General features: G+C 35.1%; 1 protein-coding gene across 7 annotated transcripts in view; it reads left to right on the top strand.

Moving 5' to 3' along the window:
• Window positions 1–12,952, top strand: part of LOC126967981 (CUGBP Elav-like family member 2) — a 510,078-nt gene that overhangs the window by 260,356 nt on the left and 236,770 nt on the right. The window lies entirely within an intron of this gene.

The following is a 12,952-nucleotide window of genomic DNA, read 5'->3' on the forward strand; positions in this document are numbered from 1 at the left end:
GCTATTCGCGCTATTTATAACCTAGGTCCTAGAGAATCATTGAGAGCAAAATTCAAAGAAATTTACATCTTTACTGTTGCTTCCCAATATATTCTTGATGATGTAATGTATGTTCATAGGCACATAAGTGAATTTGCCAGAAACTGTCATAACCATAATGTTAACACCAGGAACAGACATAAACTGATGATGCCTACTACTCGGCTAAGTCGAGTTAGTAAGTCTTTTGTGCGGCCATGTATATGCTTTTACAACAAGATCCCAGAAAATGTTCAAAACAAAAGTATTACGTTATTCAAAAGAATTGTTAAAAAACGTTTGTGTGGTAAAGGTTACTATAACATAAATGACTTTCTCAATGATACTACAGATTGGGAATGGAGTGACCGCCCTCAAGCTGTTAAATAATAAGTTTAATTGTACAATATTACTTTGTAAACATATTTATTCGATGAAAAAAATAGCCCGCTGCGTTTGTTGCGCCCATTCTTCTCAGGTCTGAGGCATTCATTTTGGAATGGGTGGTAGTTTTTTTGACTTGCAATAAGTGATGTCAAATCCTATATTGAACAAAAATATTTGAATTTGAATTTGAACTATCATGTTCACGTAGCATCCTACACAAACAATGAATTTAACCCCTAAAGGTAGATGCATCCAATATAGGATAGTATATATTTTTTTAATGGAAAAGGAGGATGAACGGGCATACGGGTCACTTGGTGTTAATTAATCACCGCCGCTCACATTTTCTTGCAACACCAGAGCTATCACAGGAGCGTTGCTGGCCTTTGAGGAAGTTGTACGCACTTTTAATGAAGGTACCCATTCCATACCATCCCTTTAACACCGCACAAGGAAGCTCAATTCACAGCTTTGTAGTATGTGGAAGAAAGTTCCTTGAAAACCTCACTGTGGAGGACCGCCACACATCCAGATGGTGGGGAAGATATTCTAATTTGTGGCGTATCGTGCGAAGGTGGAATTCGGCAACAGGAACACAGTTTTTATAGTTTAATCTATATTTCTTTTTATGATATTGACATTTAAAACGCTCCTTTGAACATGAAGTATGCATGCAGCAGCTTACAAACTCATTATTTATGTATTATACAGCCATTGTAATATTATACCAGCCTTCCAGCGAGGTCTTCATATGTTCAGTAATTATAAGAAATATTTATACTAACGATTCAAAAGCTTGGTTCAAGCCTAATTGAATAAGATTTATTTGACTTTGTCTTTGATGCGACTTACAAAGCGTCCTTACAAATATCGATTCGAACTCTGCTTACGTGGTTGCAATAAAACACCATTAACAGAGATAATAGGCTATCATTACTGCAATAACTCTTACTATATAATAATTTTAAGATCGCCTTTCATGAGTTACAGAAGAATCGTAGATTTCATAATAATAATAATATTGACACACTTTTAGACAAACTATCTTGCCCCAAACTAGACAAAACCTGTACTATGGTAACAAGTCAACATTATATTTATTACAATATACTTTATACTTTAATACATGTATACTTACACATCCATGACTCAGAAAAAAACATTCATATTCACCATGTAAATGTTTGCATCTACCGGTATTTGATCCCTGGTTTTTAAAGCTTTCTATTCTAGCTCAGGAGGCAGGGTCACTAACAACTGGGTTATACGGGTCGTCATATTATAAATATTTCGTGTCAGTTAGTCAAAAACCTTATATTTATTACAATTTTCGTCATAATTATCTAACGCGTCCGCGCGGAATTTGGTTATATCGCGCACGGAACGTTTTTCAATATCGCTATAGAATGTACCTTATATCCTTTATCCCTATATGCTATGTTTTATGATAATCAGCTGTAGAGTTGAAGTAAGAAAGCGTAAAAAAAAGTAAAGGTACCATCGCATTTTAAATATTAGTTAGTCTTCAATCCAAGCTACTTTGTTCGCCAGGTTTAGCATTAATAATTATTTTTTTTTTATTTGGATTAACAGCTTGGTTGCAGCTGCAACCTGCAATTAGAGCTCGACCGACGGTCAGCGCTGACATTTGTCGAGCGTAGCGCGTATCCGTACGGGCTGACCATGTTACGTTTAGTGCTCAGCTGACAACTTAATTGCGCGTGTACAATGGCAGCTATCGCTATAGCGCTTCAACGGACCAACGTACGCCATACCGACGATTCTCGTCATGGCGACGTAGCTGTACGCGCGTAGCGATTCATCTGCGCTGGACTGTGCGCATCCATATGTTTTCATTGTTATAGCTGTGCTTGACCGACGTCAGCGCTGACCGTTGGTCGAACACTAAACGTAGTCTAACAGAGCAGCAGTCAATTTGATAATTCCGCTTACCGCCTGTGACTCAGCTCGTCTTGCCCATCGTTTAAGAAAAAACACCGTATCGCATCAGAACCGCGGTATCGCCCGCATTATGTTCAAGTGGGTATTTTACTCGAAAAACTGCGCATTGTTGTCTCTATTGTATGTGTGCTTACCCACGCGGAGATGTATCGCGGCCGCCGTTGAGATATGGCCCGTTTCAGGACCGTGCCCCGTCGTATTGTGTGTGTAAATTATGTTTCGCGTCTCTAGCGACGATCAGATAAAAACTAAATAAGGTAGAGTTTACAAAAAATCCTGTTGCTATTTTGTTTTTGTGATCATTTTCATACAATTTCTAGTAAATACCAAACATTAACTGTCAGCACTTCTTAAAATATATTTTCTTTAAGTAATTTAACAGTGTTCAGAACAAAACCAGAAATGGAATGAAGAGTTCTTCATAATTATGACGAAGAATTAGCATTAAAATTGATGCTATGGATATAGTACAAGAACTCAATGCTCAATTCTGAATCTCAATGTTTGTATCGACGTTAGTTCAAAATAGTTTTATCAAAAAAAAACAGATACCTTCAGAATCGAGCAGTCCTACAGAGCAGAGCAGGACCTTAGTCTAATAATATGTTGATGGTGGCAAGCGATTCAACTCTCACTTGCTACTTAATTAGTTTGCACTCTTCAAATCTAATACTCACCAGCCTTTCTTTAAATGTCAGTTAGATTACTAAAATACTAATACCTACATAAATTTCTCTGCAATACTATGAATTTTATAAATGTTCACTGCAATTTCATGTATAGTATTTTGACGAAAATAATAAAAAAAAAAATACTGACCTTTAAAGACAATGTTAATCTGATCTGGTTAGAAAATACCAATATGTATAAAAATAATATAACATAATTAGCTGACCCAGCAAACGTTGTATTGCCGATATTAAAATCGCGATACAAAAGTAACTGTTGATCGTAGATGGGTGAAAAGTTGAAGTTGTATGTATTTTTTATTGCTGACTCATAATCAAACAAAATAAAAAAAAAAACGTGTGGACCACCTTTAACATTTAGGGGGATGAAAAATAGATGTTGTCCGTTCTCAGACCTACCGAATATGCACTCAAAATTTCATGAGAATCGGTCAAGCCGTTTCGGAGGAGTTCAATGTTTAACACCATGACACGAGAATTTTATATATATAGATATAACGTAATATTATTTTATATATTTTTAAGAATCATTCAATTTCTTCAAAAAAAGAGCTACTTTTTACAAGATTTTATCGAATAAAACAATAATTAATTTCTTATTTTGAAATACTAGAAGTGGATGAAGTATTAGAATTGTTGCACTGTTCAGATTATTCTGTACAAATTTTCGTGTGTTTATCGAAAATGAGCGAATAGTTATTGAAACATTGGTAACCAACATACTCGTTCAACCAAACTCGTTTGTTTAGAAACAATAATTAACTTAATTACGGATATGGTTACTGTATTGTGTGGCACTCAAAAGTAATTAATTATGATACAACATTGTTGTTACATAATTTAGTAAAACATTGTTAGATATTGCACGGCAGCCATTTTTTTATTCACTGTATTCTTTTTATTTAATTGTTGTTACACCAGCAATATTAATACACACTCTGTAAAAATAGCCGATGTCTTGCTATTGTGGTTAAGCGCGTATATAAATTACGAACCATATATAACAACTACGTTCTGTATTCTACTCCCATAACAATGGGAACTGTACTCTCGAAATTGTCGATGAGTACGTCTACCTTCTGACAAACAATTCAGTTAGGCAGGTTCAATTTCGCGAAAGAGGTCATTCGTCGAATCCAACTCGAATGGGCAGCGTTCGGGAAGCTCCGTAAAATCTTCTCGTCCCAAATACCACTGTGTCTGAAGACGAAGGTTTTCAACCAGTGTGTTATGCCAGTGATGACTTACGGTACGCAGACGTGGTCGCTAACTATGGGCCTTATTAGAAAGCTCATGGTCAAGATCTGCTCAAGATCACCGGAGTACGTTGGAAAAGGGCAGCGCAGGTCCGATCGTCGTGGAAATCTTTGGGGGAGGCCATTGTCCAGCAGTGGACGTTTTCCGGCTGATGATGATGATGATGACGTTCTGTATTGTATGGTGCTTAGATGTAATTAATTTTGACACAAATATGGTTAAGTATAACATAATTTAGTAAAACGTGTTTTTTTTCTAACTAAAATTATTGAGCTGCAATAATTATACCGTAAGTATCAATCTCTACTCTGTGCTAAAACTAACTCTATAAAAATTTCAGTCGATGTCTTTCTATTGCGGCTTACAGCGAGAGCGTTAATAAATTAAGAACCATATAAACCTAGATTCTGTATTTTGTGGCGTTCAAAAGTAATCAGTTTTGACACAATATATATTATATTATACATGAATTAGCTGACCCATCAAATTTTGTATTGCCATATAAAGTAATTAAAAAATTTTTGGGGTAGAAAAAGTAGATGCAACTGATTCTCAGACCTATCAAATCTATCGTACTACAATTATTGTACCTATTCGATTGCCATCTTGCAACCCTATAGCGGATTTGTGGATGGAACAGAATAATATGAGAATCGCGATACAGAAATAGTTGTAGATCGTAGAAGGCCGAAAATTTGAAGCTGTATTTATTTTTTAATGCTGAATCATAATAAAATTAAATATAAAAAATTTTCACTACAACCCTTAACATTTAGGAGGATGAAAAATAGATGTTGTCCGATTCTCAAACCTACACAATATGCACACAATATTTCATGAGAATCGGTCAAGCCGTTTCGGAGGAGTTTAACTACAAACACCGCGACACAAAAATGTTATATATTAGATAAAACGTAATTTTTTTGCTGAAATTATACTAATACACACTATAGATGTTGAAGTCTTGCTGTTGCAGCTTACAGCGCAGACGTAAATAAATTAAGATCTATATAATATACGGTATAAATATATGGTATATATATACATAACTAGATTCTGTATTGTGTGGCGCTCAAAAGTAATGAATTTTGACACAACATAGTTAAGGCATTAAGCATTAGGTTTGTAGCGTGAATATTGTGGCCTATATTACTGCTAATAGTGACACACCAGGAAACGAAGTGAATCGGCACTAGCTGGCGTGAGTGCCTTTCACTCGCTACGTCAATTAGCACGCTCGAAGCCCCGCTGAATCGTATAATGTGTTGCTACATTGCTCTTAGTATTACGCCTTTTACCTTTACACAGCCCAGCCATATGTGGATGAATGAAAAACTAAATTGCAATTTCGAACTTCAAATATAAATGTTATTTTAACATTTCAACAAGTATTTTGATGGTACGTAGTAGCGTTTCATAGACGAAATTGATTAATAACCGACGTTGCTGATAATTCTTTTAAAACCATAAAATCACTTTGGTTTTATTTGCATGAATAAGATTCTATGACAGTTGGTGGACTGTCAGAGTGTAATAAAATGGTAACAGTTACTTAGGCAAGCGACTTCCGACCTACTTGTTTATTATGACTTTAGTAAAATAACATAAATGTGGTTAAACGATTCAGTTTGTCGATAGTACAAAAAGCAAAATGATGAAAAGTATGTGTGAGAAAGTCTTCATTGCTAGAGTAGAAAATAAATTATTAAATATTTCGGTTAACGTTGTATTATCCGTATATTATATTATATTATCCCTTAGTGATGTATTAACTTTGATGGTCAAGCGAGTTTATCAAGTGAATTTTCACGTCCATACTAAAAGAAAGCAAAGTTTTAGCCTTTTGAAATGATGGATAGAGAGATAGATACTAAGAATTTGCAAATAATCTGAAAAGATAAAATCAAAGTCAAATAAACTTTATTACTTAGCGTTTTTAAATTGTCATTAAAAATATTTAAGCAATTTAAATTACTGAATCCACCATATTACGTTCGGAAAAACTAGAGCTCGTGAGAAGAATACACAAGAAACTCAACGGTCACTCTTTTAAATCAATGAGTATTTTTTAATAGCTGTAATATAATTATATAACAAACTAGTTTGTCAGGTCTGCTGCATCTGTTCAAAGTTGAAAAGCGTTTTAATTATCAAATATTTCAAAATATAGTTATTAATATAAATTATCGTATATTGCATGCTTCAACGATTAGAGCTTGGATTCGTTGTTTGTGTAAAGTTCTTGAACATGATGTGTGGTAGTATCCATGCACATCAAGATATAACATCAAATAATGTGTTTCAGAGTCGCGTGATATACGGATTCGTTTCACAAAAACGACCAACGCCGGAGGTACTGCGAGCCAATAATTCACGAGCCTTGACAACGATCAGTCAGCGGGCGGTTGTCCCTGAAGCCAACAAATCACTGCAACTAACTCTACTAATGTGTATCGTGTCGGTCCAAGCCACGCACGTCGCTTTACGAATAGCGCAGTTATTTGTTCTGATTTTGTTGTTAAGATAAATGACGAGGGATACAAAGATGATATTTAATAAAATTATACGAGATGTAGCGTGGCAATAAGATGTTTCAAATTTGTAAAAACTTATGATTTTGTGATTGTTAGTCCTTTAAATTTGGTGGAAGTGCCCAATTACATTTTGATCAAAGCGTTAATACGAATTCAACTTAACACGATAATATTATTTTTATCACTCCAGAATATCTTTACAATTGTATTGTATGACTGACCTTTCGGAAAATTTATTGATTTTGATTTATTTAGTATCCGATCGGCTTGATACTTTAGCGTTGCGTAGAACTGTGGGTCCTCTCTGCATCTTCATTCACGTTTATTATAGGGATTGCTCAAAGGCTTGTTCGGGTTGATACAGCGGCCAAATTTCATCAACACACATTACGTCAAAGTGCTAAATACCACCCGAATCATGTTGATGTCTGTTATTCTACAACTGCGAGTTTTGAAAGAAATTTCTTGACTCGTTTAGCCTCTTTGTGGAATCAATTACAAGGCTGCTGATTTCCGGAACCAATAGGACCAAGGGACCTTCTAGAAAAGAGCATACTCCCACCTTAATGGCCGGCAACGCATCTCTTGACCCCTGGTTTTGCGGACGTCCATGTTCGGAATTAAACACAATGTAGAGAAACATAATGTTATTAATCAAATGCATGTCTTTTATATTCATTTATAATTTTACCATAGTATTGTTACTATAGTATACACATAGAGCTCAAATATTTTAAAAGGGTTAATTAAAGGCTATACTTTAGCTGAAAGCCGTCGCCAACTGACAAAGACCTCCCCAAAAGATCTCCATGACGATCTCCTAAGCTGCACTCATCAAAGGCTCGATCTAAGGCTAAGGATAGTTCTAAATCTAATTATTTGCAACTCTTAGCAGTAAATTTCCAGTTCTGAGCAGTAAAAATCGCAATCATATCCAATAAAAGGAATGTTATTCAGGTAACGATCGCCCAATTCGTGCTGTACTGAAAATTAGCCGTCAACGTAATTTTGCAACTTGAATTTTGAGCCAGGAGATTTGGGTCAGTTAATCTCATCAATTAGTCACTTATCGACACATTCGTGTGATTTATATTTGCGAAGCGAACGCTTGGCGCTGACTATTAATTAGAATTAGGTGCATGATACGTTATCTCACGGATTTTTCATTAATTTGAAGCGGTTTTTAATAAGGCGTCGAATCAATTTGCTATTTTTGGGATCCTTGCTTCTGGAATTAATTAAACAAATTATTTTAAAACAAAATTTGTTCAATTCTCAGGATGTCACTTCATTTATAGACTTGATTAAAGAGATATCAAGATTTATGAACTTTTCGTCACTCAAACGATTGACTCTGTGGAAGAGCGTTCGAACGGAACACGAGAGTTCGCGGCGTGGAGTCTCACATCCTTCATAAGTTTTCTTTTTTAATTAATTTGTGCAAGGTGTTGAAAATCGCTTAGATAATATTATGTAACTAACATGATTCGGAGAATGGTATTATTACACTGGTCGTCGATTCAATCAAACGGGGTAATAACTCAATATTTTTTGGGTTTGTGAAATCGTATGGGTTTTAAAAATCTTTTTGAAGTATTTGGATTCGGAAAAATTCGACAAGACAACTAAAGGTTATACAAACCCCGCTTTGAACGTAATGTACGTCTATGCTTCAATAATTAATGTGCTTCTGTCTTCAGTGCTTGCCACTTACTTAAAGATAGGCCTTACAAGCGTCAGGAAGACTTGCGTCCACGTGCCAATTTTACACCAGATGATATGAATTACTATAAACTTTTTCCATTGAAATTTTAATCCATCCAAATTAGTAGTAAATTAACATATCATTGAATATTTCTTATATCTGGTATACACTTCTACTCGTGGAGATATAAATTCGAATCTTATTATTGAATTAAGTTTTTTAGTTGCAGCAATATGATTACGCTGTTTTTGAATTGAATCATCAAGCTAAATTACATGAATCTTTTTATTATTTTGTCATTCCAGCAGAAACAACAACAATTGCAATCATAATATCTATTTCGTAACTATGAATTTCTTCACATCATCTTTTCTTTCTACTACAATACAAAACCCTCTTTTACTGTCCTAGAACACTTTCAGTCAGTTTCTTTATAATACTCAGGTTACATATATTAACACAATACCACATACGGCTCGAAAAGCTGTTTTAAGTCTTCAAGACTTAGGAAACTCTCACACATCCTCCTTATCGGTCCGGATATTTCTACCACAAAGGCTTAATTAATCTTCCTGTGAAATGGCAGAAATTGATAGATATTGAGGGTAAACACTTCGATTAAATTAATATAGTTTACCTTATTCAAATTCAAATAATTGTATTCAAAACAGGATATGAAAACTCTTAATATAATAACAATTAACTATAGGCTCATAACAATTGGAACGTCGACTTTAATAAATTTTCCTAAATTCACTAATAAAAAGTCAACTACTACCCATTCGGAAATGAATGCCTCAGACCTGAGAAGAATGGACGGAAGAAACTCATTGAGCTTATTTTTTTCAAATAAAATATCGATATAATCAAATATGTAGTAGGTCTCATTAAGAAAGTCGCATATGTTTTAACAATTCTTATTAACATTATTTTGTTATTAAACATTTTCTGGTATCTTGTTGTAAAAACTTTCAACAAAATGTGTTCGTATTTTTCAGTAGAAAGTGGCAAATTTGTACCTTAACCCTCATATTATTATGAATCGTGCTAACTATTTAATTGAACAAGCTATATTCATGTGAAGTCATAAGTTCAGTACAACCCAATGTGTATGTTCGACCATAAAACGGTTAGCTGCCGTTAATTATTCATTTATCGCGGCCGAGCCTTATTTATGAGGGTCTGTTTAACGCCTGACCGCCTACACGAGTCAGGGACGTTACGATGTACCGATATTATACTACTTGTATGTTATATAGTCCTGTAATATAATCCTGTTCGTAAATGATCATATTTAACGGGTTTAATTACTTCTTTCGAATTAGATTTTCTTTCTTTATCATGTCGGTATGTGATTTGAAACTCAGATCATTTATATATCTAGGCAGACTGTGACATCTGTGAAAATGTCAAAAAAAGTTGACGTCGACAGTTTACCTCTAGTTTGAGCAATGCACGCACACTTACACAAAGTGGCATACAAATCGCGAGTGTAAGAGGTAGCTTGTCACGTACACTAATGTAATAAAACTGGCCTGTTTTCATCGGTTGTCTAGCAGCAAGAGGCTCTATCTAGACGTAAAAGTAGCTAAGATTTGAAATATAGGTAAAGTTTGATGGGGGTTTGCTTAGTTGCCACGACAACCTCCTTTTTGCTTTTACGTTGATAAGAGTTGTCCCGCAAACACAGATGAATACTTTACTGTGAACAATGTGGTATTAGGTATATGATCTACAGAGTCCAGTATTTAAAGGATCTTTCTTCCGTTTATAACTATGAAACGAATTTCCTTGCGCTTTGTTAGCAGGGCTTCTTAACTAAAAGCAGGCAACGCGTCTGTGACACAATACAAGTAATAGGACAGTAGCGTAACTCAGCGGTCTTCTCTGTACCTACGTCTGGGTGCAGCGCTAGGGTTGGTACAAACAAAATGCTTGACGACGCGGACGGTGATTCGCAGATAATTTAACTTAGACCAGTCTCTTAACTCAGCCACCAGTGGGCTCCTTTGCACAGGAAGTCGGCTAGAGTATGGGTACCATAATGGCGCTTATTTCTGCCGTGAAACTGCCGTCTCAAGGGCGCCGTAGCTGGTGAAATTACTGGGCAAATGAGGCTTAACATGTTATGTCTCAAGGTGACAAGCGGAATTGTAGTGCCCCTCAGAATTTTTGGATTTTTAAATAATCATGAGCGGCACTGCATTGTATTGGGTAGGGCGTATTAATTACCATCAGCCGAACTCTCTCGTCCCTTATTTCGTAAAAAAAAGTCCCGGCAGCGTACAGCGTGGCACTCCTTAGTTTTGTCTTCCCAATATTGCTTTGCGGCCGTGTAAATTGTGTGTATGTGTGTGTGCAGCTAAAGTACTGTTCTAGTACTGTATTATGCCTGTGATTCGTTTGATACATTAGAGAATGAAGAAAACCACCAAGTGAATGGCTCTAAACTTTATTTTGGGAAGCGAAGCGTGGCTAAGTTAGTCAGTGTTTCACAATTTGCAGAGCTCCAACGCATAGCTTGAAACTTTGTGACGTTATTATATTGTTTTTAATAAAATTATACGTAGCTTTAAGCGCGGCGGAAAAAGAACACGTTTTCTCCTGTGACCTATTTCATTAAGGAATTCACGTTGTTTCGAATATTTATGGAATTTGCGTCAGAGAATTCATTTTTCCTGAGTAAGAAGTACACTTTAGCTAATTAACTTTAACGAATAACTAGTAATAATGGAATTGTGAAAATTTTAAAACGGATTCTTAAATGTTATAAAATATCTTTTTGAGATTGTTAATCGACAAAGGATAGAATTTGGTTATAATTTTATGAGCTTTGTACATGAAAAAGGGGAAAACTGTGTTAAAAATAATTTATGTTATGGTTACCCAATATTATTATTTGTATTTCCGACGACCGATTCTCAGACTTACCAAGTATATATTTAAAATTTCATAAAAATATTGGTAACTAACAATGTGATATGAGAATTTATTATATACATAATATAGATAAAGAAAATAGAATTGCGATTAAAGAGAAGTAAAATAAATCGGTTACGTTAGTTATAAGCTTAGATAGTTTATACGTTTAGATAGAGCTTCTTTCTGTTAGGCAACACATAACAACAGGGTAGGTACGTCAGTCACATAAATAGAGGCTAACAGCTCGCCACTATTTTTTTCGACGTATCCACAGCTGTCCCTGTCTATCTAGACATAATATAAGCATTTATTTAGTGAAGTTTTCAAATTATTTCTGGAGTAAACTAAATGGAGCCACTTAAACATTGTGAATATTCATTCTTATTTTATAATTATTTACGACAGTTTGCTATTGATAATTTCAGTAGGTTAGTATTTAATTTTACAACATTCAAAGTAATGGATCTTCTAGATACAGTTACCTCGTTGTCAGGTACACGCTGTATATACTAGTGTTATTTAAGTTAAACATTTTCTCAAATGTTTAACTTAAATAATTGTTGACATAAATCTTATATGGACCGAGAAGATTTGTATTCGTTTATTTCATTTTCTAGTTTTAGCTCGAAATTTACAACATTTACTCCAATTTACATATTAAAGTACAGTCCAGTACCTCTTATGGTGCGTACAGATTGGTGAAATGTAACATAAAATGTACACTTTGAAACAATTTCTCATCATTTGGTCGCCTTGTGCGTGCGAAATGCTATTTCACGCGCACGCTACGAGCATTACAAGCCGCGCCGCGATTGACCCGTTATTAGTCGGTTTTTCGAACCACGTATAAGTGAATTTGCTAGAAACTGTCATAACCATAATGCTAACACCAGGAACCGACATAAACTTATAATACCTACTACTCAGCTAAGTCGAGTTAGTAGGTCTTGTGTGGAGGGATGTATATGCTTTTACAACAAGATCCCAGAAAATGTTCAAAACAAAAGTATTACATTATTCAAAAGAATTTTAAAAAATATTTGTTTTTCTTAATGATACCACATATAGGGAATGGAGTGACCGCCCTCAGGCTATTAAATAATAAGTTTAATTGTATGATATTACTTTGTAACAATATTTTTTATGAAAAAAAGGCCCGCTGAGTTTGATGCGACCGTTCTTCTTAGGTCTGAGGCATTCTTTTTGAATGGGTGGTAGTTTTTGGCTTTCAATAAGTGATGTCATATCCTATATTGAACAAAAAATATTTCGATAATCGAATTTGAATACAAAGGAGCGCGTCCATGGCTGAATGGCGGAAACAGACGAACCGGGGAAGTTCGTTGTGAATGCGCGGTAAGAGCGCTTCCACGCTTGGAGCGAACATGTAATGAAAGGTCGAATGATACATTTCATGTTTCGTTTCACCAGTCTGTAGGCACCTTTAGCCAACAATTACGCTTCGGCTGAGTGTCACA

Source organism: Leptidea sinapis, chromosome 14 (genome assembly GCF_905404315.1).
Source record: "Leptidea sinapis chromosome 14, ilLepSina1.1, whole genome shotgun sequence".
NCBI lineage: Eukaryota > Metazoa > Arthropoda > Insecta > Lepidoptera > Pieridae > Leptidea > Leptidea sinapis.